This window comes from Salvelinus fontinalis, chromosome 39 (assembly GCF_029448725.1).
Source record: "Salvelinus fontinalis isolate EN_2023a chromosome 39, ASM2944872v1, whole genome shotgun sequence".
In the NCBI taxonomy this organism is placed as follows: Eukaryota; Metazoa; Chordata; class Actinopteri; order Salmoniformes; family Salmonidae; genus Salvelinus; species Salvelinus fontinalis.
This window is the reverse complement of record NC_074703.1, coordinates 15,089,792-15,116,939: the sequence shown is the minus strand read 5'-3', so window position 1 is coordinate 15,116,939 and position 27,148 is coordinate 15,089,792. Positions and strand designations below refer to the sequence as shown.

Here is a 27,148-nt window from a genome sequence, read left to right as displayed (position 1 = left end):
GGAAAATAACCTCACACTCAACGTCAACAAAACAAAGGAGATGATTGTGGACTTCAGGAAACAGCAGAGGGAGCACCCCCTATCCACATCGACGGGTCAGTAGTGGAGAAGGTGGAAAGTTTTAAGTTCCTCGGTGTACACATCACGGACAAACTGAATTGGTCCACCCACACAGACAGCGTTGTGAAGAAGGCGCAGCAGCGCCTCTTCAACCTCAGGAGGCTGAAGAAATTCGGCTTGTCACCAAAAGCACTCACAAACTTCTACAGATGCACAATCGAGAGCATCCTGTCGGGCTGTATCACCGCCTGGTACGGCAACTGCTCCGCACACAACCGTAAGGCTCTCCAGAGGGTAGTGAGGTCGGCAGAACGCATCACCCGGGGCAAACTACCTGCCCTCCAGGACACCTACACCACCCGATGTCACAGGAAGGCCATAAAGATCATCAAGGACAACAACCACCCAAGCCACTGCCTGTTCACCCCGCTATCATCCAGAAGGCGAGGTCAGTACAGGTGCATCCAAGCAGGGACCGAGAGACTGAAAAACAGCTTCTATCTCAAGGCCATCAGACTGTTAAACAGCCACCACTAACATTTAGCGGCCGCTGCCAACATACTGACTCAACTCCAGCCACTTTAAAAATGGGAATTGATGGAATTATGTAAAAATGTACCACTAGCCACTTTAAACAATGCCACCTAATATAATGTTTACATACCCTACATTACACATCTCTTATGTATATGTATATACTGTACTCTATATCATCTACTGCATCTTGCCATCTTATGTAATACATGGACCACTAGCCACTTTAAACTATGCCACTTTATGTTTACATACCCTACAGTACTCATCTCATAGGTATATACCGTACTCTATACCATGTACTGCACCATTGCCTATGCCGTTCTGTACCATCACTCATTCATATATCTCTATGTACATATTCTTTATCCCTTTACACTTGCGTGTATAAGGTAGTAGTTGCGGAATTGTTAGGTTAGATTACTTGTTGTTATTACTGCATTGTCGGAACTAGAAGCACAAGCATTTCGCTACACTCGCATTAACATCTGCTAACCATGTGTATGTGACTAATAAATTTGATTTGATTTGATTTTTTTGATTTGAAGTAGGGGATGAGGGTTTCAGGGGATCTCTTGATGGCATGTTGTTTATGTATAGCTAATGGTACGCTTTAACTTGAAGTGAAAACGACTTTCTGACAAAATTTGAAACCTGTAATATCTGAACATTTGACTAGCTAGACTATCTTACCCGTATACACGGTTGCTTCTCTGTCACGGATGCCATTGTTGCCCTTAGTTTGAAGATGTAATCCGGAGACAGGTGTTTTACACAACAGCCTGTAACAGGTGTTTTACACAACAGTGTGTTCTCTTTTCGACTCCGTCTGAATATATATTTGCAATCAAACTCCAGAATTTTCTCTATCTCATACTCTAATTGCACCGGAGGTTCCACTGATTTCAAAACTCTGTCCTCCAGAAAGTGGAGAGCAACACTTCTGCAGTTCTACTGCGTGATATCTTTGAAAGAAAAGCTGCGTTAGAAAGGATTACCTACACATACTGACCAGCTCATGTTATAGATAGAAGCGAGCTACATGGCAGACCAATCCGAACTCATCTCTCGGCATCACCATCCCATCCATTATCTCAGCCAATCACGGCCAGCGGGTTCCGGTCTTTTTCCTAAACCAACTAGGCTCGTAATTTAACAGTTTTAATGGTATTTACAAATGGCATACAAGTTTGTTATTAAAGCACATGAAAGTTCATATGTTCCAGAAGGCATTTCTGCAAAAAAACACATTTTGATTCAAAAAAGTTGAGTTCAAATGGCTTTTAAAATCTATTCTAATGGGTCTCCTGTGAAGTAGTGACGCGCGACATACGCCTAGTTTCCTGAAATGAGACACAAATTGCCTCTGAATTTTTGTGCCTTTGTGTACCTGCCAGTGCCAGCCGGAGGTAATAGCTTTTAATCTGTACATCAAGGCCCGGCAATAAGCTCTTTAACAGTAATGGGGGAATGAATAGGGAATCACAAACTCAATCTCCCCTCCCGACGCCGTCAAGATGGTGCTGATAGCTCTCCATCACAGCAGAACCTTGGGACATATGCTGCAAGGACAGATCTTTTTTGCATTTTTTATTTATCCATTTTGAAGTAATATATTCTGTGATTCTGTGAATCTCCATCCAGATTGTTATTGGATATTGGTTTTGGATTTTAGAATACATTTTAAAACCAAACTACAGTCAATCGATCACATTTGTTTTGTTTCAAACATTATTTACAATGAAATGAGACATTGAAGTAGTATTGAAAATCCCCTGCTGTGACCCTAACTAGAGCACTCCTCCACATCATCCACCTCCTCCACAATGGAGTGCCTTTCACACCGCAGTGGCAGGCAGCATCTGTGGGGAGGAGATCCCCGGCTGGTCCCCGTCCCTGGTCTCCAGCTCATGACTTGGTTCCTCCGGCTTCCTAATGAACACGACCAATCGACTGTGAAAGCGCTCCATCGATAATGGATCCCTGCCACCTCCTTCACACACACACACACACACACACACACACACACACACACACACACACACACACACACACACACACACACACACACACACACACACACACACACACACACACACACACACACACACACACACACACACACACACACACAAACAAACAAACAAACAAACAAACAAACTGAGCTGATGGAAAAATCAACAGGGGGAAATGACATGGGTTCACTTCACCGTGCCTTGGTTCTGGATACCGCCATTTGAGCCCATCGCTGTGCACATTGATTGGCTATAAGAATTGAAATGCAAATGCTATTGGTCTTGTTTGCGCCTGGCTTGTAAAGTACTCTTAAAAGAAAAGGGCTGCTCTCGAGAACACAATAGTATCTGACTGGGCTAGTTTAAAATGTCTCTTGAAAACAGGAACCGACCTGCAGTAACTAGTCTCAATTCAGTTCTATGAACTTTGCATGCTTTTTGTTGCTCCACATTAACATGTTCCGTCTGTCTCTTCCTCAGTTTGAACTATCGCAAATACGTGCAACTCCTGTGTAAAGAAGAAGAAGCAGCATTGGAAGAGCCCCTAGCAGCAGGCACCGCTGAGTTAAAGGTTAGTCTCTGTTCCCTCGTCCACAAAGACAGGCAAACAAAACAGACACCCTGTCTCAGTGGAAATGCCACAGGTCCACAGATCCACTCTGGCTATTCACTGTCTCAGACCCCAAGGATCTCCAACCCCTATGGGAAAATAACCTCAGTCGCCTGGTTCCTTATCCTTAAATGCCAATGACCACAAGGGGGCAATCCCAAAAAGAAGAAGAATTCCACAGAGATTTGTTTCACAATGTACAAAGACTAACACTAATTAGTATGGATTATTCCGCACATTTTGTGTATACATGCATGAAACAACTCATAGAGGCCCCCATTGCACTTTTCTAATAGAAAATATACATTAAACAGTGGTACGCAGCACTGAAAGCCTCATTAGTACTGTAGAGTAAGATATGTGATACTACGGTCTCTGGCCACCATAGCTCATTGATGGACTTAAGACTTGGACTAATGAAGTATTGATTTGACCTATTAGAGCAGGAAAGGCACAAACATGCGATATACATTGGGCTATAATGTAAAGAGCTCCAAGTAGGAAGATGAGTCATGTTATTGTGTGGGAATCCAATGGCAACAACTGTAGTCCTTATCTTGAATGTTAAGTAGGGGGTGGGTGTGGGGTTCAGGGGTTCTGTTGATGGCATGTTGTTTATATTCATTCCTGCACACTACTGCACACATTTGAATGTCATGCCGCGACAAACAATAACAGCCAGAGCAACATTTTCAGATCCAACAACATACGTGATAATCCTCTCTCTCAAGCTATGGGAGACTGAGCTTGTGTGGCCAAGGGCACAACATGGCAACCAAGATCATCATAAATGGCAAACACAAATATGACAACACCACACACTGTTGATCAACATCTTATTTGAATAAATACCAGGAAAACAAATGAAGAGTGAAAAAAAACTATTAAGATGAAGGCTTAAGGGAGTTTTATCATCACACACAAGGTTTCCAATATGGCTTGAGTAGGAATTAATGAATTCGGATTAAACCAGTGTTAATATAAGCCAGGCAAATCATATGGAGTCTTACCCTGGTGTAAGTTTAACCAATCGGGAACTCTGTCCTGGTGTCTGTTCACAAACCGTATTTCCTCCCTCGCACTGCACTACACAATACCACTCTACTATAACAACATGTACATCCAGCTGGCGAGGCAGGTGCGACGGGTTGAGTGGCCATTTGCTGAGGCGTTGTGGCTGATTCAGGCCTTGTTAAATTCCATTTTGTTTGTGAGCGGTGCTGAGCTCGGCCTCCTCTGGGCGTATAAGGGCAGACTTCGAAGCCACCGCACCGACTGGGGACCGAGGGGAGCGGTCACAATTTTTCATCCTTATTACCCATGACATATCCAAAGTGGCAGAGTGCGGCCCATGGAGATATAGAGAGAAAGAGAAAGAGGGAGAGAGTGAAAAAGATAGAGGTGGGCACCTCAGGTGAACCAGGGAGTCTGTCTCCTATCCTCCCTCCCCCTCATGAACCTCTGAGCAGGGCCCCAATCTGCCTGGCTAAAACAATGCAATTCAATGACGGCGATTAGGGCAGACGGCGGTAAAGTAAAGGAGTCCCGGCCAGGTTCCCACCTCTCTCCCTCAAGTCTAACTCACTTAGTCTCTGTAGCTCTGCTGCGACGGGGCCGAAGAATAGAGCATGAAGCTCGCGCTTTTACTCTGGCTAGCTATCTGAACGATGAGGCTAAATGAAAAAGCTACATAACCCTGGCATGGCAAAAGGGTTCTAGTCAAGGACATCTACAAGGTGACTTCCAAATGGAAGAAGAGGTAGATGGACAGGGGTGGGTGTCTTGCCTTCAGCCACGTGACATGATTGGAGAGGTTTTCTTCACTGAATGAGTCCCCCCTCTCCTCTGCCCACCTTCCCACGGCGGAGATTAAGATCGCTTGTTGTAATTATTGCTCCTTGAGGCAGCCTAATTCTGCCAAGGAGATAGCATCACACCAGTCAGGTGCTTCAGAGGGTATCTGGCACCAGCTGTTGTCGTCCTCTGCGTGTTCCGAACGGCATTGTTTTGTGATACATGTCTGTTGATCGACTGGCTTCTCTGGTTTCTGGAGCGCTGCCAATCCCCCGTCTGTCTCCAGATTCACTCTCCTTCACTAACCACGTTATAGGAAAAAATAAGGGGGAAAGAATCACACGCAAAAGCCAAAAACGCTGAGGTGTCTGGGATTTTTGCCACCTGACGTACTGTGAGGCATCAATCATCCGCCACCACAGTCCCATGAAACATCTGTTTCAGACACACCGGGAGCCTGGCCGCCTCCCATCCAAACACAGGCACATTCAGCTCTGCCCAACAAGCAGCCATTTTTTACCATCAGGTACAGTAATGTAAGGGTTAGAGAACACGAATTAATGGGAATAAAAGCATACATTCAGAAACCTTCACAGGTGTACGATATGTCATATAGTATATGCATTACAGGAGAAAAATGGGCACAACAGTTATTTGCTTTTCAAGTGATTCATGTTCAAGCAAGCAGTATCATCACTAGCGAGCTCCTGTTATGGTAGTGACATTGAATGTTACAGGGATAACACTGAGAGTTATGGTGGTGACATTGAGAGTAACGGCGGTGACACTGAGAGTTACCGTGGTGACATTGACAGTTACGGTGGTGACATTGAGAGTAACGGTGGTGAAATTCTGAGTTACGGTGGTGACATTGAGAGTAACAGTGGTGAAATTGTGAGTTACGGTTGTGACATGGAAGGTTACGGGCAGATGCAGAGCCGGACTCCTCTATGAGTTCTCTCTGGGGAATGACTCCCCACGAGAAATGATCTGCGCCCGTGTCAAGTTTCATTGGCTGTTCAATATTCTAATTCCTCAAAGACGAAGCTCAGCTCAACCCCGTTACAGACGTGTGTCAGCGCAAATCACCCTCAACAGCACATGCATCACCCTGTCTTTCCCCAGCAGATCTATCGGTGACTCTTTCCTAGGGTAACCGCAATCACTTCAAGCACTCGGCTGATCTATTGCCCTCGCTCAGCAGTGGAGTAGGATCCTTAGTTGGGTGTCTTTTCTGTCTGGGGGAAGCGTAACGAGGAACGAGCAGCAATCGCTGTGGGTGTGAAGATAAAAAGCCTGCTGCTTTCATCAACGAGCCTTAATGATCCTCAAAAAACAGACTAGTGTATATGATCACATCTTATAGGCTGAATCCAGGCTGTATCACATTCGGCCGTGATTGGGTGGCCAATAGGGCGGCGCACAATTGGCCAAGCATCGTCTGGGTTTGGCCGGGGTAGGCCGTCATTGTAAATAAGAATTTCTTCTTAACTGTCTTGCCAAGTTAAATAAAGGTTAAATAAAATACATTTACATTTAAATAATAAGAAGGGATGTCTATTAATTTGCTCTAATTGTGATGGAGTGACAGGCAATTAAGGAACATGGTGTGTGTTTCAATGCCTCTGTCATCTCTGGGAAAGTGTGGGGGGGAATTAAAAAGCACATCAGCCCTCAGTTTATGGTATAGAGCTGGTATATGGTCGTTGAGGTAAAAGCAGCTTATTGTCAAGGCTGTCAACTCCGGAACATGGAGAATGGAATCTCATAAGCATGAAGTTACATTGATCATTGAGAATTGCCTCAACATTGGTAACCTTTGGCTCCATTTACTACATTTGAGCAGGTTAATGTACGTTGTCACTGTGCGTGGCTCCTCATGCGTGGATTCATGTTAATGTGTGAGTGATATGAATTGAGAAGAGGAGAAATTAATTTAATCAGTGTTAGTTATTAGACTGACCTTTATTTAAATTGGCTATTGTGACTGTTTACAAGTCTCTAATCTCAATGTCATGTAGAGTGTGTGGGTCAATAAAAAAATGTGGGTGGGGGGGGGGGGGGGGTGCGGGGGGGGGGGGGGGGGGGGGGGTGCTCAGTGGCAGATCGTGACAAACCCTCAATCTTTACGTGGGAGCTGCTACTGTTCAGGTCTCCCCTCTTCTCCGCCCCAATGTTTTTATCTCGCTTTCTCTCTCTCTCATTCTTTTGCTCACTCTCCTCCATCTAACTCTCCCTTTCTCTAGCTTATCTTCCCTGCTTTCTCTCCCTTGTTCCTACACTCATCCATTCTTCTCTCTTCCTCTGTCTGTCCAGGCCCTGTCCCCATCTCTCTCCCAGCAGGTCACAGCCCCTTCTGGTCTGAGCATAGACACCAGGGGGGAACCCTGTGATGTGGCCAGCTACAGTATTCCCACACTGGGCCACTTCACCACCATCACGCTGGGCCGATCTACTGTCAGACTCCCCACTCCAACCACACACACTGCTCACTCCACCAACCACAGCACGGCAATGAGTCAATCCACACGCTATCGGGAAGGGCAGAGAGTAGTTGGAAACATGAGAGTGTCACACCCTGATCTGGTTCACCTGTCCTTGTTATTGTCTCCACCACCTCCAGGTGTTGCTTACTATCCCCGGTGTATTTATCCCTGTGTTTCCTGTCTCTCTGTGCCAGTTCGTCTTGTTTGCCAAGTCAACTAGCATTTTTCCTTGCTCCTATTTGTCCCAGTCTCTGTTTATTTCTAGTCCTCCTGGTTTCAACCCACTGTCTGTTCTGACTACCAGCCTGCCTGACCACTCTGTCTGTTCTGACTACCAGCCTGCCTGACCACTCTGTCTGTTCTGACTACCAGCCTGCCTGACTACTCTGCCTGTTCTGACTACCAGCCTGCCTGACTACTCTGCCTGTTCTGACTACCAGCCTGCCTGACCACTCTGTCTGTTCTGACTACCAGCCTGCCTGACCACTCTGTCTGTTCTGACTACCAGCCTGCCTATCCCCTTTGTACTGTTTTGGACTCGGATCTGGTTTCTGTCCCCTGCCTGGCCTGACTTCGAGACTGCCTTTGCCTGGTACTGTTTGGACTCTGACCTGGTTTATGAACTCTCGCCTGTACCCGACCTGCCTTTGCCTACTCCCTTTGTTATAATAAATATCGGAGCTCGGCCATCGGCCTCCTGTGTCTGCATTTGGGTCTCGCCTTGTGCCCTTAAAGAGAGCTGATGTTCAGGATTTTAAAATAAGAGAGGGAGAGAATCAGAGGTCTGAGACAGTCAGACATTTGAATGTATGTGTCAGTCTCAATGTGAACTGCAAAGGTATAAACAAGTCCTGGTTTAAGTTGCACTCCACCTTCAAGACCACCCATCCATTGGCATCAATGTGTTATTCATGCCACAGATCAAGTTTCAAGTCATCTGTGTCATCCAGGATCTTGAGTCAGGATGGTGGCCATGCAGCTCATTCCAGATATGAGAATGTGACCTTGAAAGACCTGGTCTGTATATAGTTGATAGATGGAAAGGCAGCGGTATGGCTGCTGAGGTAATTTAATTATCAGACCCTCCACAGGCTATGGTAATGACTGCTCACCAAATTTCCCCTGTCCCCTATCCCAGTCTACACAGACAGGCCCTGCCCGGGGCTCTCTGACTGTCTGACACAGGCAGTTCTAACTCCTATACCCTGACTCTGTCTGTAGTCCCAGCCTGCTGGCATACAATACTGTAATATACAGTCCCTTCGGAAAGTATTCAGACCCCTTGACTTTTTCCACATTTTTGTGACATTATAGCCTTGTTCTAAAATTGATTAAATAAATAAAAATGTCCTCAGCTATCTACACACAATACCCCATAATGACGAAGCAAAAACAGTTTTTAGAGATTTTTACAAGTAAATAAATAAACAGAAATACCATATTTGCATAAGTATTCAGACCCTTTGCCATGAGACTTGACATTTTTCTCATTTTTTAAATTTTTATTTATTTATTTCACCTTTATTTAACCAGGTAGGCTAGTTGAGAACAAGTTCTCATTTGCAACTGCGACCTGGCCAAGAAAAAGCATAGCAGTGTGAACAGACAACAACACAGAGTTACACATGGAGTAAACAATAAACAAGTCAATAACATGGTAGGAAAAAAAAGAGAATCTATATACAATGTGTGCAAAAGGCATGAGGTAGGCAATAAATTGAGTAATTACAATTTAGCAGATTAACACTGGAGTGATAAATCATCAGATGATCATGTGCAAGAAGAGATACTGGTGTGCAAAAGAGCAGAAAAGTAAATAAATAAAAGCAGTATGGGGGGTGAGGTAGGTAAATTGGGTGGGTAGTTTACAGATGGACTATGTACAGCTGCAGCGATCGGTTAGCTGCTCGGATAGCAGATTTTTAAAGTTGTTGAGGGAGATAAAAGTCTCCAACTTCAGAGATTTTTGCAATTCGTTCCAGTCGCAGGCAGCAGAGAACTGGAAGGAAAGGCGTCCAAATGAGGTTTTGGCTTTAGGGATGATCAGTGAGATACACCTGCTGGAGCGCGTGCTACGGGTGGGTGTAGCCATCGTGACCAGTGAACTGAGATAAGGCGGCACTTTACCTAGCATAGCCTTGTAGATGACCTGGAGCCAGTGGGTCTGACGACGAACATGTAGCGAGGGCCGGCCGACTAGGGCATACAGGTCGCAGTGGTGGGTCGTATAAGGTGCTTTAGTAACAAAACGGATGGCACTGTGATAAACTGCATCCAGTTTGCTGAGTAGAGTATTGGAAGCTATTTTGTAGATGACATCGCCGAAGTCGAGGATCGGTAGGATAGTCAGTTTTACTAGGGTAAGTTTGGCGGCGTGAGTGAAGGAGGCTTTGTTGCGGAATAGAAAGCCGACTCTAGATTTGATTTTGGATTGGAGATGTTTGATATGAGTCTGGAAGGAGAGTTTGCAGTCTAGCCAGACACCTAGGTACTTATAGATGTCCACATATTCTAGGTCGGAACCGTCCAGGGTGGTGATGCTAGTCGGGCGTGCGGGTGCAGGCAGCGAACGGTTGAAAAGCATGCATTTGGTTTTACTAGCGTTTAAGAGCAGTTGGAGGCCACGGAAGGAGTGTTGTATGGCATTGAAGCTCGTTTGGAGGTTAGATAGCACAGTGTCCAAGGAAGGGCCGGAAGTATACAGAATGGTGTCATCTGCATAGAGGTGGATCAGGGAATCGCCCGCAGCAAGAGCAACATCATTGATGTATACAGAGAAAAGAGTCGGCCCGAGAATTGAACCCTGTGGTACCCCCATAGAGACTGCCAGAGGACCGGACAACATGCCCTCCGATTTGACACACTGAACTCTGTCTGCAAAGTAGTTGGTGAACCAGGCAAGGCAGTCATTAGAAAAACCGAGGCTACTGAGTCTGCCGATAAGAATATGGTGATTGACAGAGTCGAAAGCCTTGGCCAGGTCGATGAAGACGGCTGCACAGTAATGTCTTTTATCGATGGCAGTTATGACATCATTTAGTACCTTGAGCGTGGCTGAGGTGCACCCGTGACCGGCTCGGAAACCGGATTGCACAGCGGAGAAGGTACGGTGGGATTCGAGATGGTCAGTGATCTGTTTGTTGACTTGGCTTTCGAAGACCTTAGATAGGCAGGGCAGGATGGATATAGGTCTGTAACAGTTTGGGTCCAGGGTGTCTCCCCCTTTGAAGAGGGGGATGACCACGGCAGCTTTCCAATCCTTGGGGATCTCAGATGATACGAAGGAGAGGTTGAACAGGCTGGTAATAGGGGGTGCGACAATGGCGGCGGACAGTTTCAGAAATAGGGGGTCCAGATTGTCAAGCCCAGCTGATTTGTATGGGTCCAGGTTTTCCAGCTCTTTCAGAACATCTGCTATCTGGATATGGGTAAAGGAGAAGCTGGGGAGGCTTGGGCGAGTAGCAGCGGGGGGGGGGCGGGGCTGTTGGCCAAGGTTGGAGTCGCCAGGAGGAAGGCATGGCCAGCCATTGAGAAATGTTTGTTGAAGTTTTCGATTATCACGGACTTATCAGTGGTGACCGTGTTACCTAGCCTCAGTGAAGTGGGCAGCTGGGAGGAGGTGCTCTTGTTTTCCATGGACTTTACAGTATCCCAGAACTTTTTGGAGTTAGAGCTACAGGATGCAAATTTCTGCTTGAAAAAGCTGGCCTTTGCTTTCCTGACTGACTGCGTGTATTGGTTCCTGACTTCCCTGAACAGTTGCATATCGCGGGGGCTCTTCGATGCTATTGCAGTTCGCCACAGGATGTTTTTGTGCTGGTCGAGGGCAGTCAGGTCTGGAGTGAACCAAGGGCTATATATGTTCTTGGTTCTGCATTTTTTGAACAGAGCATGCTTGTCTAATATGGTGAGGAAGTAACTTTTAAAGAATGACCAGGCATCCTCAACTGACGGGATGAGGTCAATATCCTTCCAGGGTACCCGGGCCAGGTCGATTAGAAAGGCCTGCTCGCAGAAGTGTTTTAGGGAGCGTTTGACAGTGATGAGGGGTGGTCGTTTGGCCGCGGACCCGTGGCGGATACAGGCAATGAGGCAGTGATCGCTGAGATCTTGATTGAAGACAGCAGAGGTGTATTTGGAGGGCAAGTTGGTCAGGATAATGTCTATTAGGGTGCCCATGTTTACGGATTTAGGGTTGTACCTGGCGGGTTCTTTGATGATTTGAGTGAGATTGAGGGCATCAAGCTTAGATTGTAGGACTGCCGGGGTGTTAAGCATATCCCAGTTTAGGTCACCTAACAGAACAAACTCTGAAGCTCGATGGGGAGCGATCAATTCACAGATGGTGTCCAGGGCACAGCTGGGAGCTGAGGGGGGTCGGTAGCAGGCGGCAACAGTGAGAGACTTATTTCTGGAGAGATTAATTTTTAAAATTAGAAGTTCGAACTGTTTGGGCATAGACCTGGAAAGTATGACAGAACTTTGCAGGCTATCTCTGCAGTAGATTGCAACTCCTCCCGCTTTGGCAGTTCTATCTTGACGGAAAGTGTTATAGTTGGGTATGGAAATCTCCGAATTTTTGGTGGCCTTCCTAAGCCAGGATTCGGAAACGGCAAGGACATCAGGGTTGGCAGAGTGTGCTAAAGCGGTGAGTAAGGCAAACTTAGGGAGGAGGCTTCTGATGTTGACATGCATAAGGCCAAGGTTTTTTCGATCACAGAAGTCAACAAATGAGGGTGACTGGGGACATGCAGGGCCTGGGTTTACCTCCACATCACCCGAGGAACAGAGGAGTAGTAGGATGAGGGTGCGGCTAAAGGCTATCAAAACTGGTCGCCTAGAGCGTTGGGGACAAGGAATAAAAGGAGCAGATTTATGGGCGTGGTAGAATAGATTCTGGGCATAATGTGCAGACCAGGGTATGGTGGGGCACGGGTACAGCGGAGGCAAGCCCAGGCACTGGGTGATGATAAGAGAGGTTGTATCTCTGGACATGCTGGTCTCAATGGGTGAGGTCACCGCATGTGTGGGGGGTGGGACAAAGGAGGTATCAGAGGTACGGAGAGTGGAACTACGGGGTCCATTGCAAACCAAAACAATGATAACTAGCCTGAACAACAGTATGCAAGGCATATTGATATTTGAGAGAGACATACAATAAGGCATAAAGTGATTGCAGGTCTTGATTGGGAGAGCTAGCTAAAACAACAGGTGAGATAACAGCAGCTAGTCAGCTAACACAGCAACAGCAGGTATAAATGGCGACGACCAGGCAGAGAGGGTCGGATTAACTACACACAGATCCTGAGTTAAAGCACAGAGCCGACAGATAAAACACAAATAAACGGAATGGAGTACCGTGAATTAATGGACAGTCAAGCAGGCATCAGCTATGTAGCCGAGTGATCATAGTGTCCAAGGGGCAGCCGTAGATGGAGCAGTGAGGCCTCCACTAAGCTAGCCCGCGGCGTTTAAAGTTAGTAGCCCGGGGGCTGGTCTGCTCAGACGGAGGGGGTCGGCTCAGACGGAGGCCGGTTGAGGGCACAGCGGATGGGGTATTCGTCTGCAGACCAGACGTGGTCGTGTCGACAGAGAATCCAAGCCGGATGGCGGTGGCGAAAGAGAGGTTGTGAATTGTAGAATTGTGTTTGCTAACTGGTGCTAGCTTCGTGATTCAGACAGCTAGTCATGGGTAGCAAGCTAGCAGAAGATGGAGGTCTGTTTTTAGCCACGCCCTGCAATTCCGTCGGTAGATTAGTGGGGTTCTGTGTGGTAGAGGGGACCAATCCAATTGTCAAAATAGTTATAGTGGCCTAGGAAGATTGTTCGATAGACCTGTTCAGATAGCAGCCGATATGCTCAAGACAGCTAACGATTAGCGGGCCGCAGTTAGCATATGGACGTTCAGGTTACGTCGCGATGGAGGGGCCAGTTGAAATACTCCCTCGGGCAGATAACGTCGGTATCCCAGTCGTGAAGGCCCGGTGGGGCTCCGCATCGGCAGTAAAACGGGTCCGGCTAGGTGATTGTAGCCCAGGAGTGGCTGATGGAACTCTTCAGCTGGCTAGCTCCGTGATAATTGGTGTTTGTTCCGGAATTTATGTTAGCCAATAATCACTCGGATAGCAGCTAGTTAGCTGCAAGATCCAGGTGTAAATGTCCAGAGCTTGCGGTAAAAATCCGGGGATATGGAGAGAAAATAGGTCTGGTATGCTCTGGTCTGAGTCGCGTTGTACAAAACTGGCAATAGTTTTCCGAGCTAAAGGATAGCTGATGAGCGCTAGCTGTGGTTAGCTGAACTACTAACGTTAGCTTGTGAGCTGGCTAACTTCTGGCTAGCTTCTGTTGTAGATTTCGGATACGAGGTGAATAATACTTTTGAGGGAAAAAAAAAACAGATCCGCACCACATTTGGTGAGGTGGGTTGCAGGAGAGTGTTTTGAAGTTGAGTTTTTAAGAAGAAAAAAATATATATATAAAAAGATATGCGAAGAAAAATATATAAAATATATATACACGGGACAAGACGAGGACAAAGGACATCTGACTGCTACGCCATCTGGGATTAGCATCCTGTTTCCATCGATTATCCTTGATGTTTCTACAACTTGATTAGAGTCCACCTGTGTTAAATTCAATTGATTGGACGTGATTTGGATAGGCACATACCTGTCTATATAAGGTCCCACAGTTGATCGTGCATGTCAGAGCAAAAACAAAGCCACGAGGTCGAAATAATTGTCTGTAGAGCTCCGAGACAGGATTGTGTCAAAGGACAGATCTGGGGAAGGGGTACCAAAACATTTCTGCAGCATTAAAGGTCCCCAAGAACACAGTTGCCTCGATCATTCTTAAATGGAAGTTTCCTAGAGCTGGCCCCCCGGCCAAACTGAGCAACCGGGGGAGAAGGGCCTTAGTCAGGGAGGTGACCAAGAACCTAATGGTCACTCTGACAGAGCTCTAGAGTTCCTCTGTGGAGATGGGAGAAACTTCCAGAATGACAACCATGTCTGCAGCTCTCCACCAATCAGGCCTTTATGGTAGAGTGGTCAGACAGAAGTCACTCCTCAGTTAAAGGCACAAGACAGCCCAGCCTCAGACCATGAGAAACAAGATTGAACTATTTGGCCTGAATGCCAAGCGTCACGTCTGAAACCTGGCACCATCCCTACGGGGAAGCATGGTGTTGGCAGCATCATGCAGTGGGGAAATATTTCAGTGGAAGGGACTGGGATACTAGTCAGGATCGAGGCAAAGATGAACGGAGCAGAGAGATCCTTTATGGAAACCTGCTCCAGAACGTTCAGTACATCAGACTGGGGGCGAAGATTCACCTTCCAACAGGACAACGACCCTAAGCACACAGTCAAAACAACACAGGAGTGGCTTCGGGACAAGTCTCTGAATGTCCTTGAGTGGACCAGCCAGAGCCCAGACTTGAACCCAATCGAACATCTTTGAAGAGACCTGAAAATAGTTGTGCAGCAATGCTCCCCATCCAACCTGACAGAGATTGAGAGGATTTGCATAGAAGAATGGGAGAAACTCCCCCAACACAGGTGTGCCAAGCTTGTAGCGTCATACCTAAGAAGACTCGAAGCTGTAATCACTGCCAAAGGTGCTTCAACAAAATACTGAGTAAGGGGTCTGAATACTTATGTAAATGTGATATTTTCGTTTTTTATTTGTAATACATTTGCTTTGTTTTATGGGGAATTGTGTGTAGATTGATTTTAGTATAAGGCTGTAACGTAACAAAATGTGGAAAAACTCAAAGGGTCTGAATACTTTATTTCACTGTATATCGATAGGAGCGACGTGTTTGGTGAGTAAAAGACCAAAATACACTTCCATGTAGTGCATTGTGTGCGTGCGTGCGTGCATGCGTACGTGCGTGCGTGCGTGCGTGCGTGCGTGCGTGCGTGCGTGTGTGTGTGTGTGTGAGTGAGTGTGTGTGTGGATGTCGTCTGAGTCCGGGATGGTTCTTGAGGTGTAAAGGGGGCCGTCCTCTCTCCATGAAAACATCTTTATTAATTACCCCTCCTGAGAGAGATAGGAGGTGACCCCAGACTAGAGGTCGGACAATTAATCGGAATGGCCTATTAATTAGGGACGATTTCAAGTTTTCATAACAATCGGTAATCAGCATTTTTAGACACCGATTGTGGCCGATTACATTGCACTCCACGAGGAGACTGCGTGGCAGGCTGACTACCTGTTACGCGAGTGCAGCAAGAAGCCAAGGTAAGTTGCTAGCTAGCATTAAACTTATCTTATAAAAACAATCAATCTTAACATAATCACTAGTTAACTACACATGGTTGATGATATTACTAGTTTATCTAGCTTGTCCTGCGTTGCATATAATCGATGCGGTGCCTGTTAATTTAAATCACTTTTGTGTCACTTCGCGTTCCGTGCAAGCAGTCAGGGTATATGCAGCAGTTTGGGCCGCCTGGCTCGTTGCGCACTGTGTGAAGACCATTTATTCCATTCAAAGACCGTCATTAATTTGCCAGAATTGTACATAATTATGACATAACATTAAAGGTTGTGCAATGTAACAGAAATATTTAGACTTAGGGATGCCACACGTTAGATAAAATACGGAACGATTCCGTATTTCACTGAAAGAATAAACGTTTTGTTTTCGAAATTATAGTTTCCGGATTTGACCATACTAATGACCTAAGGCTTGTATTTGTTATTATGTTATAATTAAGTCTATGATTTGATATTTGATAGAGCAGTCTGATTGAGCGGTGGGTGGTAGGCAGCAGCAGGCTCGTAAGCATTCATTCAAACAGCACTTTTGTGCGTTTGCCAGCAGCTCTTCGTTGTGCTTCAAGCATTGAGCTGTTTATGACTTCAAGCCTATCAACTCCCGAGATTAGGCTGGTGTAACCAATGTGAAATGGATAGCTAGTTAGCGGGGTGCGCGCTAATAGCGTTTCAATCGGTGACGTCCCTCGCTCTGAGACCTTGAAGTAGTTGTTCCCCTTGCTCAGCAAGGGCCGCAGCTTTTGTGGAGCGATGGGTAACGATGCTTCGAGGGCGGCTGTTGTCGATGTGTTCCTGGTTTGAGCCCAGGTAGGGGCGAGGACAGGGACGGAAGCTATACTGTTACACTGGTAATACTATAGTGTCTATAAGACCATCCAATATTCAAAGGTTTATGAAATACAAATGGTATAGAGAGAAATAGTCCTATAATTCCTATAATAACTACAACCTAAAACTTCTTACCTGGGAATATTGAAGACTCATTTTAAAAGGAACCACCAGCTTTCATATGTTCTCATGTTCTGAGCAAGGAACTTTTACTTTCTTCTCCAACACTTTGTTTTTGCATTATTTAAACCAAATTGAACATGTTTCATTATTTATTTGAGGCTAAATTGATTTTATTGATGTATTATATTAAGTTAAAATAAAAGTGTTCATTCAGTATTGGTGTAATTGTCATTATTAAATATATATATATATTATTTTTAAATCTGCCGATTAATCGGTATCGGCTTTTTTGGTCCACCGATAGTCGATATCGGTATCGGCGTTGAAAAATCATAATCGGTCGACCTCTACCCCTGACCCTCTCAGAGGTCCCGGAACGTAGACCTGGCTGTGGGGACTGACTGTCTCCTCTCAGTCAAACCACTGGAGAGCCAAAATGCCCACTACACACATCGCAGGGGAGCCACACCATCTTGTGGGTAGAGGAGAGTTAGCTTGCTTGCTCGGTCTACGTCTCTGCTTTGAATTTTTGGTGATTAGTCAGACACAATGTAGCTGTTCACTTCCACCTCCGGTCAAGTAATATCCTATAATATAGTATAGTGAGTTGTGAAGATGACGTGATTAGATAGGCACTGTGAAAAGTGGTTCTTTTAGATGAAGCCCCCCCTCCCCCTCTCTCCCTCCCTTCCTCTGCCCCTCCCTCCCCCCTCCTCCCTCTTCTCTCCTCTCTCCTATCCAAGCATCTGTGCAGAGTCAGTGGTGTTGGCATGTGCTAATGACCCCAGCAGGGGTGTGTGTGTGTGTGTGTGTGTGTGTGTGTGTGTGTGTGTGTGTGTGTGTGTGTGTGTGTGTGTGTGTGTGTGTGTGTGTGTGTGTGTGTGTGTGTGTGCGTGTGCGTGTACGTGTGCGTTTGTGTGTGAGTACATGAGTGTGTTTTTATGTGTGTGTGTGTGTGTGTGTGTGTGCCAACAGAGAGTGAAAGGAGCACCTGTGCGTGTTGAAAAGAGCCTGCTGGTCCTACCTTATGAACAGCTCCACATCCTCCAGGCTGGATTGATAGAGCTTTAAGGCAGCTTCCTGCCTGCGGAACAGAGAGAGAGAGTGTAACGAGAGAGTGTAACGAGAGTGTAACGAGGCTATCAGATGTAATTAAAGCAAGTGTCTCTTCTCTGTAAGAAAGTCAGAATACTCAGAAATATGTCTGACTCACTAAGAATTCTTTGAACAGTATAACACCCATGGGTAGTGTGGAAATGAGCTGACTATGACGGAGGCATAATAACCATACAGACTGGACTATTCCTAGGATGGAAGACAATGCAGGTGGCAGACAGGCTGAGTTGGGAATCGACTATGACATATAATATCTCAATTTACAGGGGTACAGGAAGGGCTAGGACTGTCAAAGTATATCTTAAAATGTTGACCTTTTGGAGATTGGCTGCCTTTTTCTCTTCCCACTCCTTTTGTCTCCATCTCTTTCTCCTGCCGTCTCTTCTTCTCTCCACCTTTCTTTCTCTGTCTCTCTTCCTGTCCCTGCTGACCCTCTGACTCGCCACTCCTCACAGCTAGCATTCTTCGGGAAGACAAACTCTTCACTTCAGGCTCTCTTCATGAATTTGGCAGGCGAGAGCTAGGTTGTTAATTTATTTCCCCCTCCAAGAGAATCATTCTGCTCCTCACGGGCCACTAGACAGAAGTCAGGCCAAGATTATTTCATGAAATGTTTTTTGTTGGGGTTTTTTCCAGTTATTTTTTTCAACTTTTTTGGAGTGGACCCCCTCTCTCTTTCTTTTTGGAATTGGCAACACTTTGTGTTCATCTCAGTCTGATGGGCTGTAGCCTCTTAGTCCCCAAAGCTTCCAGAACAAAGATGACAAAGTCTAGGAGAGAGAGGAGCCCAGGATGAAGTATTTATTTTGCAGACTGGCTGTGTGGCAGTGTTATGTTGTGTCCCACTGCCTTGGTCTAGCTAGCTAACGTAGTCTGTTTGTTAGTTTGATTTGTTTGTTTGCATAGATTCGTTTTTGGTTTCTAGTCTCTTGTGACTTTTCATCTGAAAAAGGGAAAAGTTTTTCTGTGACTCCTGACTTCAAGGCTCACTACATCTAATCATGCAGTGGTGTACTGTGGCCTTGTTTTCTCTCAGTTTTTCTTGTTGTTTTGTTGTTGTTGTTGTTTTACCATTCGCTGCATATTTACGATAACAGAACATAAAATGTTGCCATGGGGATAGACCCACCCCGGGACAACAGAAGGCATTAAGGCACCGAACCACAGAGGAGAAAGCCTTCCAGCCAATCAGCAAACAGCTCACTGTTGCCAAGGTGTTGTCGAGATGAGAGATAGGATTGAGATAAGAAGTGAATGCGTACAGTGTGTTTGCACCTTTCAATAGCTCATAGTGCTGTTTGGATTTCCACGTTTTTCTCTCTGTCCATAGTCCAGTAACATACCTTATAGAAGTCCGAGAGCATGACGGCTCACATTGCCATTCCATGATAAAATATTCTCTCTGATTGAGCCTTTTCATGCAAGACGTTTCCTCTGCCTGCGGAGACTGGAACAGCTCTTTACCCTCCAACCCCTAGGGGCAGTATTTCAGTACCCCAGGGCCCTGTTAAGTCATTAACCATTTTACAGCTGACTGCATTTAATGTTCACAGAGTCATTACGATCAGCTAGCTTGACTCTCACCTAGACGACGATCCGTGGCTTTTCACTGTTGTCCTCTTTCCCTTAGTTCCCTCCTCTCTGAGAACTCACTGAGATCTATCACTGACAGACTGCATGCTATGGTTAGTCAGACACTGGAGGTGTTAACTGGGCTGCAGTCTGCAGCTGTGTTGTTAGAACAGCCTCTGTGGAGCTGAGGTGTTGGGGTGTGTGTGTGTGTGTGTGTGTGTGTGTGTTTGTTTGAGAAGCTGTGGGGTGAGCTCGTCAGGGAGATGGAAGATAATCTCCAACCCCCTCTTTTCCTCCCTTTCCTGTCTCCCTGAGACCACTGGGGCGGAAATCTGCACTGTCCCCACGCAGCGTCACTCCTATCCATCCCTACGCAATACACACACACACACACACACCCAAATACACACACACCCAAATACACACACACACACACACACACACCCAAATACACACACACCCAAATACACACACACACACACACACACACACAAATACACACACACCCAAATACACACACACCCAAATACACACACACACACACACACACACACACACACACCCAAATACACACACACACAAATACACACACACCCAAATACACACACACACACACACACACACACACACCCAAATACACACACACCCAAATACACACACACACACACACACACACACACACACACCCAAATACACACACACCCAAATACACACACACACACACACACACACACACACACACACACACACACACACACACACACACACACACACACACACACACACACACACACACACACACACACACACACACACGGCCACAGATAGGTGGGCTTAACAACCACAGTTTTCTGACCGAGGCTCAAGATTCTAGCCAAACAAGCCAACTTGTGAGGAAGCTTAGACCAGGTGAAGGTAATCATTAACACAGCCTGCCTGGCTTGTCTGTTTGCTTTCCGTTGCCTTGCCGCTGGGCTGGCTACAGTGTCCGACAGCCCTGTGTGTCATCACAAACACCATGCGCCTCCCACTCCACATGTTTTATCAGCTTAACAAGGCCTATTTTCATCATGTAGTTCACAGTTGGTTCTGTCTGTTGTTAATTGAACCGTTGAACTCCCTTCTTCTACTTTAGCCCTGGGGAGTTTCAGGACCTCCAGTGTGTGGGGGGGGCAAGGGGGTTCAGGGTCAGAACCTAAGTGGTTCTTGAATAATGGAATTAAACCACACCAAACCAAGCCTCTACTGCCAGGGTGACTCTTCTGAGGTACACAAGCCCATGCTAAAACTGTCCTCCACTGTATATAATGTATAAACCATATATTTACAGTGCATTCGGAAAGTATTCAGACTCCTTGACTTTTTTCACATTTTGTTATGTTACAGCCTTATTCTAAAATAGATTCAATTGTTTTTTCCCCTCATCTGTCTACAAACAATACCACATAATGACAAAGCAAAAACAGTTTTTAGAAATGTTTGCAAATGTATTAAAAAAAAAACGGAAATATCACATTTACATAAGTATTCAGACCCTTTACTCAGTACTTTGTTGAAGCAACTTTGGCAGCGATTACAGCCTCAAGTTTTCTTGGGTATGATGCCACAAGCTTGGCAAACCCATAGGTGGGGAGTTTATACCATCCTTCTCTGCAGATCCTCTCAAACTCTGTCAGGTTGGGTGGGGAAAGTTGCTGCACAGCTAATTTCAGGTCTCTCCAGAGATGTTCAATCAGGTTGAAGTCCGGGCTTTGGCTGGGCCACTCAAGGACATTCAGAGACTTGTCCCGAAGTCACTGCTGTGTCGTCTTGGCTGTGGGGGTCTGAATACTTTCCGAATGCACTGTAACTACCTTATGCTCTGTTGATTGGATGGCCTGGTTTCCTTTTGTTGGCTGTTGCTGCCTCTCCCTGGGTGTGCTGTATTTCCCCTCAGCTTTACATCTGGCTGTGTGGAGCCGTGTTGTGAGGCAGCACCTTTAGAGAGAGAAAGAGAGAGAGACTTTCTATACTACAGATAGAGGATATGTGTACTATCTGTGAATGTATGGTTAGTACAAGGACGAGAGAGACTATTGTTTTTAAGAGCAGAATGGGAGGTAGTGGGTGATTACATATCAAAGAGCTGCTCTTTCTAAGAGAGAGAGTGAAGGAGAGAGAGAGAGCAAGAGAGACAGTGTGAGTGTGACAGGGAGAGAGAGAAGGGGAGGGGCTGGAGTAGGTGGGCGGGAAGAGTGGGAGGGAGTGTCAGAGAGGGGAAGAGAGAGATGAAACAAGCAAGCAAGGGAATCAGAGCTTGCCTGCCGGAGCTGTGTTGTGTTTGGTGCGTGAGCGCCAGCTGATCCATCAACGTGCGAAAGGGACCTCGCTGATCGTTCATCCCAAGCCTCGATCACCCTCAACTCCCCCAGAGCCCTTTCAGAAACCCCCCTAGGCTGTAAGGAGGACCCAGGCTTGAGCACGTGCTGCCAGGTAAGATACAGAGTATGGAGGCTCTCCGCTGAGAGAGATTACTTTACAGAGAACAGATCGTGAAAGCGTTTAGCGGTGCCTGTGTAGACTCGGGAGGTGATTCCTTAGACATGATGATCTTATTGGAATGGATGTGGCTTGCAAGTTGAGAGGTGAAAGGTGTTGTTTCTCATCTGTGTCTGTGAGTGTGTCAGTGTGTGTTTGTGCACGTCAGCTGACGCGGGTCACAGGGCATATGTAACCTGATTGGAACAGGTCAGCTTTGATGTGAGAGCAGTCAGTTTGTTTCTGACTCTAGCTCCTCTTTAATGGCAGATGTCAAGGGACATCAATACTGCCATTTACAGAAGAAAAAACAAAACAGGAAAAGGCGGTTTTTGATTTGGATCCCGTTTAGTAAATTAGCCTTCATAGCTGTTGTTTCCGTTGTTTTCTGATGTATTGCATTGCTCTCTTTTGTGGCAAAGTGCTGTTAGATATTGTCATCATCGCAGGAGTTTGTCTCAGGGCATGAATAAAGGATTACTGTATGTATTTTCTCACCTCACTAGACTGGCATGCCGTCTTTCTCCCGTTCCACGAAAGCTGACAGCAAATGGCTCTTTGTTTCTGAATGCACGATATGTGTGTGTGTGTGTGTGTGTGAGTGAATGCATGCACGTGCATGTGTATTTGTGTGTGTATATGCATCTGTGTGTGTGCGTGGTTGTGTGTGACCCGGCTGGACATGGCGGCAGAGTTGAAAGCATCCGTGGCATTAGTGAAAGGCTGGGATGAGCGGAGTCCCGCTGGTGTTGGGCTGGGCTTCAGATACAGCACTGGAACTGGGAGGGAGGAGGGAGGGAGGGAGGGAGGGATATTCAGTGTGGAGCAGCAGAGCCTCCGTCCCCATACGAGACAAAAGACTGGATTCTGTTGACTGAATGATGAATGATAATCAATCCCCAAAGAGGAAAATGGGGTTGTCACCAACATAAAATACAAACAGGGACATTACAAACCCAGAGCATACACCAGAACAGAATAGCTGCTCAGTGAGAATCAGCTTTCCTGATATTGAAGAGTAGGATCTATTTTTTTACAGGCAAGATGAATGAGTAGAGTTATTATCATGTAGCCTACCCTCCACATAGGTATCCCCCTTCCCATGGACTGATGGAAGACAGTCGGATGGAGACAGTCATATTAAAATCATTGTGCCTCCTCTCTCTCTCTCTCTCTCTATCCCCTCTCTCTCCATCCTTCTCCCAAGGCTTTATTTCAGATGAATTAATCCAGTCCTCTTTCTATCCCTCCATTCCTTTCCCTCTACTATAAATAGATGAAAACTATAAATAGGAACGGTGATTAACATTCACAGTTGTTCCCTCATTTAGAAACATGAAAGAGTAGAAGGTTGTCTTATTGTGGAGCTTCAAACGTCTCCTCTCCATTTCCTTCCATTGTCCTCAGCTGGTGTAATCCATGAAAGTCAATGCACGGCCAGTTCCTTTTTTTTACACATGAATCAAACCTGTTGGATTTCAATTTCATTTCACCTCTTTGTGGCAGGTCTTTTTTTTGTCTCTCCTGGCGGCCAATCTAGCTTATTCACATCCACTGTAACAATCTGGCCTTCGGAAAATGGATTTACACTTCCAACAGGGGTCAAGGTAGGCTGAACAATGGACCATGGCTCTACAGTCTGGTCTTGTTCAGAGTTATTGTTACCGTTCATTTTCATAGAAATGTTCAATTAAGAGATATTCAGCTCTCATCTGGTTCATTTTGAATGAGACAATGTTTAGTGATGGATTGGTGGACACTTACTGTTTTATACAATAGATTCCTTGGTTTGTGTGGAACGTTCCTCAATGGATTTTGACCAGAATTGTAGTTTCAGCATGTATGAGCACTACAATGAGATCAGTAAACAGACAGACGGGCTGTGTGTGGTGTGTGTGCTGTGCACGTGCATGTTTGTTTGTGTCTTTGCATCAATAACTAATGAGCTTCTCTCTGGCGCACTCACTCAGTTCATACAGTGTTTATGTTTATCTAACAGCTCTTCCAGTTAAGTCAATATGTTTGCCTCTGACAAGCAAACAGTAAAGTAGGAGCAGCGTGTGACCTTCATGCAACCTTGGAGTGACGTTGGGGGTGTTTCTGGGTTATTTAGTGGTGGCAGAAGAGTATGTTTGATTTCTTGTGTCATAAATATTTAAAAAACAGGGCAATAGAGAATGGGAGGAGGAGAAAGAGTACAAGAGAAACAGAAAAAGAGAGAACGAGAGAGACAAACAAAGAGAGAATGACAATTCTAGAGAAAGAGAGAGAAGGGAGGAAGAAACAAGGTGAATCAGAGAGAGTGTCACGGAAGAGGCATGTTTAGACAATAGACGTGTGTGTGTGTTTGTGTGTGTTTGTGTTTGTGTGCATGCGCTCTGACCTGTGTACTACTCTCCCTACTACTTTCCACTCTGCTGGACTCTGTCCTTCCTCCGTGACTCACCACCTCAACGCCCACTCTGATTGTCTATCCATCCTTACTGCAGGGAGATGGACAGAACTCAACCTCGCCAAACGCACAGGGTGATGTCTGCGGTCACATTGGTGGTTGGTCTCTCATGAAGCAGTGATCAGAAGATTTATTCACAGAATACACTACTTTATTCTTAGGATGGAATTGGATATGAATAGAGATTGATTGTGTGGTTTGATTGGGGTAACTAATGGTAGTTTGAGAATTGGGCACATGACAGCTCCAAAGCAAACAAGGCATGAAGGCGCCTGCCTGTCGAGAACTGGGCTCATTTAGACACACCCAAGCAGCATGGCCAAACTGCTCGCTGCAGCCAGCAGCCAGTGAAATTCAGCACCCCCACTTTTGGACAGTTCCTTGTGGGTTAGGCACAGCAGTGCTGGCAGTTTCAACAGCCTATATCATCGGACAGCGCTGCCTGCTCAGACACAGCAGTGCTGGGGGTTTCAGCACTCCTTCTCTCCTGGACAGGGCCAATCAGCTCAGCTGCACATCAGAGAGGTGAGAAAGAGGAGTGAGAGATTTCAGCACCACCTTCTCTACACAGCAACAGCCAGTCAGGGGACTGCAGGGTGACAGTGGATTGGCAGGAGAGAGGTGCTAAAGAGATGCACACTTACCCCCATGCCAGTGGGCTGAATGTGTGTGTGTGTGTGTGTGTGTGTGTGTGTGTGTGTGTGTGTGTGTGTGTGTGTGTGTGTGTGTGTGTGTGTGCGTGCGTGCGTGCGTGCGTGCATGCATGCGTGCGTGCGTGCGTGCTTGACCTGAAGCTGCTTCACAAAAATGGGTCATATATAGCAAGCCATAGCGCATTCTACCATTGATAAGATAACAAAATACATTTCGCAAATCTATTCTTAGAGTGGCAGTATCAGCTAATCTTTTTCCAGTGCTGGAGCTTTCGCCGTTACCCCACAGATTAGGTATTGACCCTCTAACGAACTAGAAGCCATGTCAGTTAATGTTTTAATCCTGAGAATTAGGAGAATCCATTGTTCCTGAACGTTGGATTCATGTCTGGGATATGTTTGCACAAGAGGCCATCCAAACACTAGGTAATGGCTTCAGCTGCTGGTATGTTTGGCTACAGTGAGATTATGGGTTTGATACGGAGCATATCACACACACACACACACACACACACACACACACACACACACACACACACACACACACACACACACACACACACACACACACACACACACACACACACACACACACATTTTTTAAATGTACCTACCTACGACACATGCAAGCCACAGCGGCCATATGATTCTGATTTATAGAGCCAGTTAAAGCCTACCAGTACTATTAATATGTTTTCACTCATTCATGTGTGGGTTGTTTGAATCTTTAGCGTGTCTTGTAACTTCCGTTAAAATCAATAAAGAGTATTTGACAGCTGTGCATTAGGATCAGTGTGAACGTCATGACTGTGAAAAAAAGGCAACATTACATGAAAACAGATTATTTCTATTTGCCCTAATAGATGAAAGATGCTTTGATCCGTCGCCGTAAGCTTTGGTGATATGGTCATTGGGACCGCGCATGGAACCATTGTAGATAGCAGCCGCACGGAATTCTTCTGACCAATGAATATCATCCCAATATTCCAGAGGGGTAAACGTCTCGCCCCCGGCCTGGTTATCACACACTACCAGCACCATACCCCTCTTTCTGGGCTTTACCCCTTCTACACATGTCTCCTAATTGAGACAACATGGGGTAGCCAACCAGGGTCATTTGTATGTTGGAATTAGCATACTTGAATAGGCATGAGTTAAGTGTGTTCCAGTGGTGTGTTAATAACATGGTCAGGGCAACTGAGGCAGGCAAGCACGTGTCACTGTGTTTGTTCAGCTCAACGCTGCTCCAGCAGGGACATCCATCCGTTCACTCTTTCTCTCTCTCTTGTCCTCTTTTTCCCTCTCCTTCCCTCCCTCTATCCCTCCTGCTGTCCCTGTGCAGTGGAGGTGAATGGGGTCATTTTTCACTCTCCCGTGGACGCCCTTGTTTGTGGTAGCTAGCTGGGTGAAGCCAGAGAACTGGGCCTGTGTGTTAAAGTCCAGGCTCCCAGCGCTGCCGTGTGGGGACCGACTGGCCCCAGGGATTCAGACAGACAGTCGCTGGACTCCAGCCAGTGGTTAATTTCCCCTGTGTGTCACACAGATGTGCACGTGAGAAGCGACATCCTGGCCCTATTGCCTTACCTAGTAGCCCCATCTCCCAGCTCTGACTGAAGCTCATCTTTCATTTTAAAAGCTTCTGTCTTTGTAGTGTCTTTCTACCCAGAGTCCACTGGTAAACCCCCACTCAGGTGCAGCTATAGCCAGTGTATGTACTGTATGTCAGCCAGCTGCACAAAAGCAGAAGAAAGTCAGAGGGGGCAGGGAGGTGAACTGGAGTGAAAGTGAGGGTATGATGAGGGAGGGAGGTAAAGAGAGAGTATGACGGTAGGATAGAGGGGGGGGGGGGGGGTTCCATCCCAGCTGTTGTCCATGTTACTGGGTTTGTGTGAATCAGTGGTCTGACTGCTGCTTCTCGCCTGTTTCCTCTCCCTCTGTGTCTGAGTGATCAGGTTCCACCCTGGGCAGAACAACCCTGTCTGATTCTGCACAGTGGGACAGCTCTCCGGCCTTAAGACAACACTCAGACTAGCAGTAGCAGTAGTAGTAGTAGTCAGTGGTGGTCAGTGCCGGTATTTTTATCCCTGTTTTGTTTGCTTCTGTTT

At 46.2% G+C, this 27,148-nt stretch overlaps 1 protein-coding gene across 2 annotated transcripts in view; it reads left to right on the top strand.

The window, feature by feature from the left end:
• LOC129838286 (synaptotagmin-1-like) overlaps window positions 1-27,148 on the top strand; it is a 242,104-nt gene that overhangs the window by 101,419 nt on the left and 113,537 nt on the right. Inside the window, exon 3 of one of the 2 annotated variants that reach the window (XM_055905154.1) lies at window positions 3,090-3,180. The gene's annotated coding sequence lies outside the window, so the exon portion shown is untranslated. Of the gene's footprint in view, window positions 1-3,089; window positions 3,181-21,679; window positions 21,894-27,148 lie in introns of those variants that run through there. The other variant, XM_055905155.1, reaches the window with a different exon arrangement.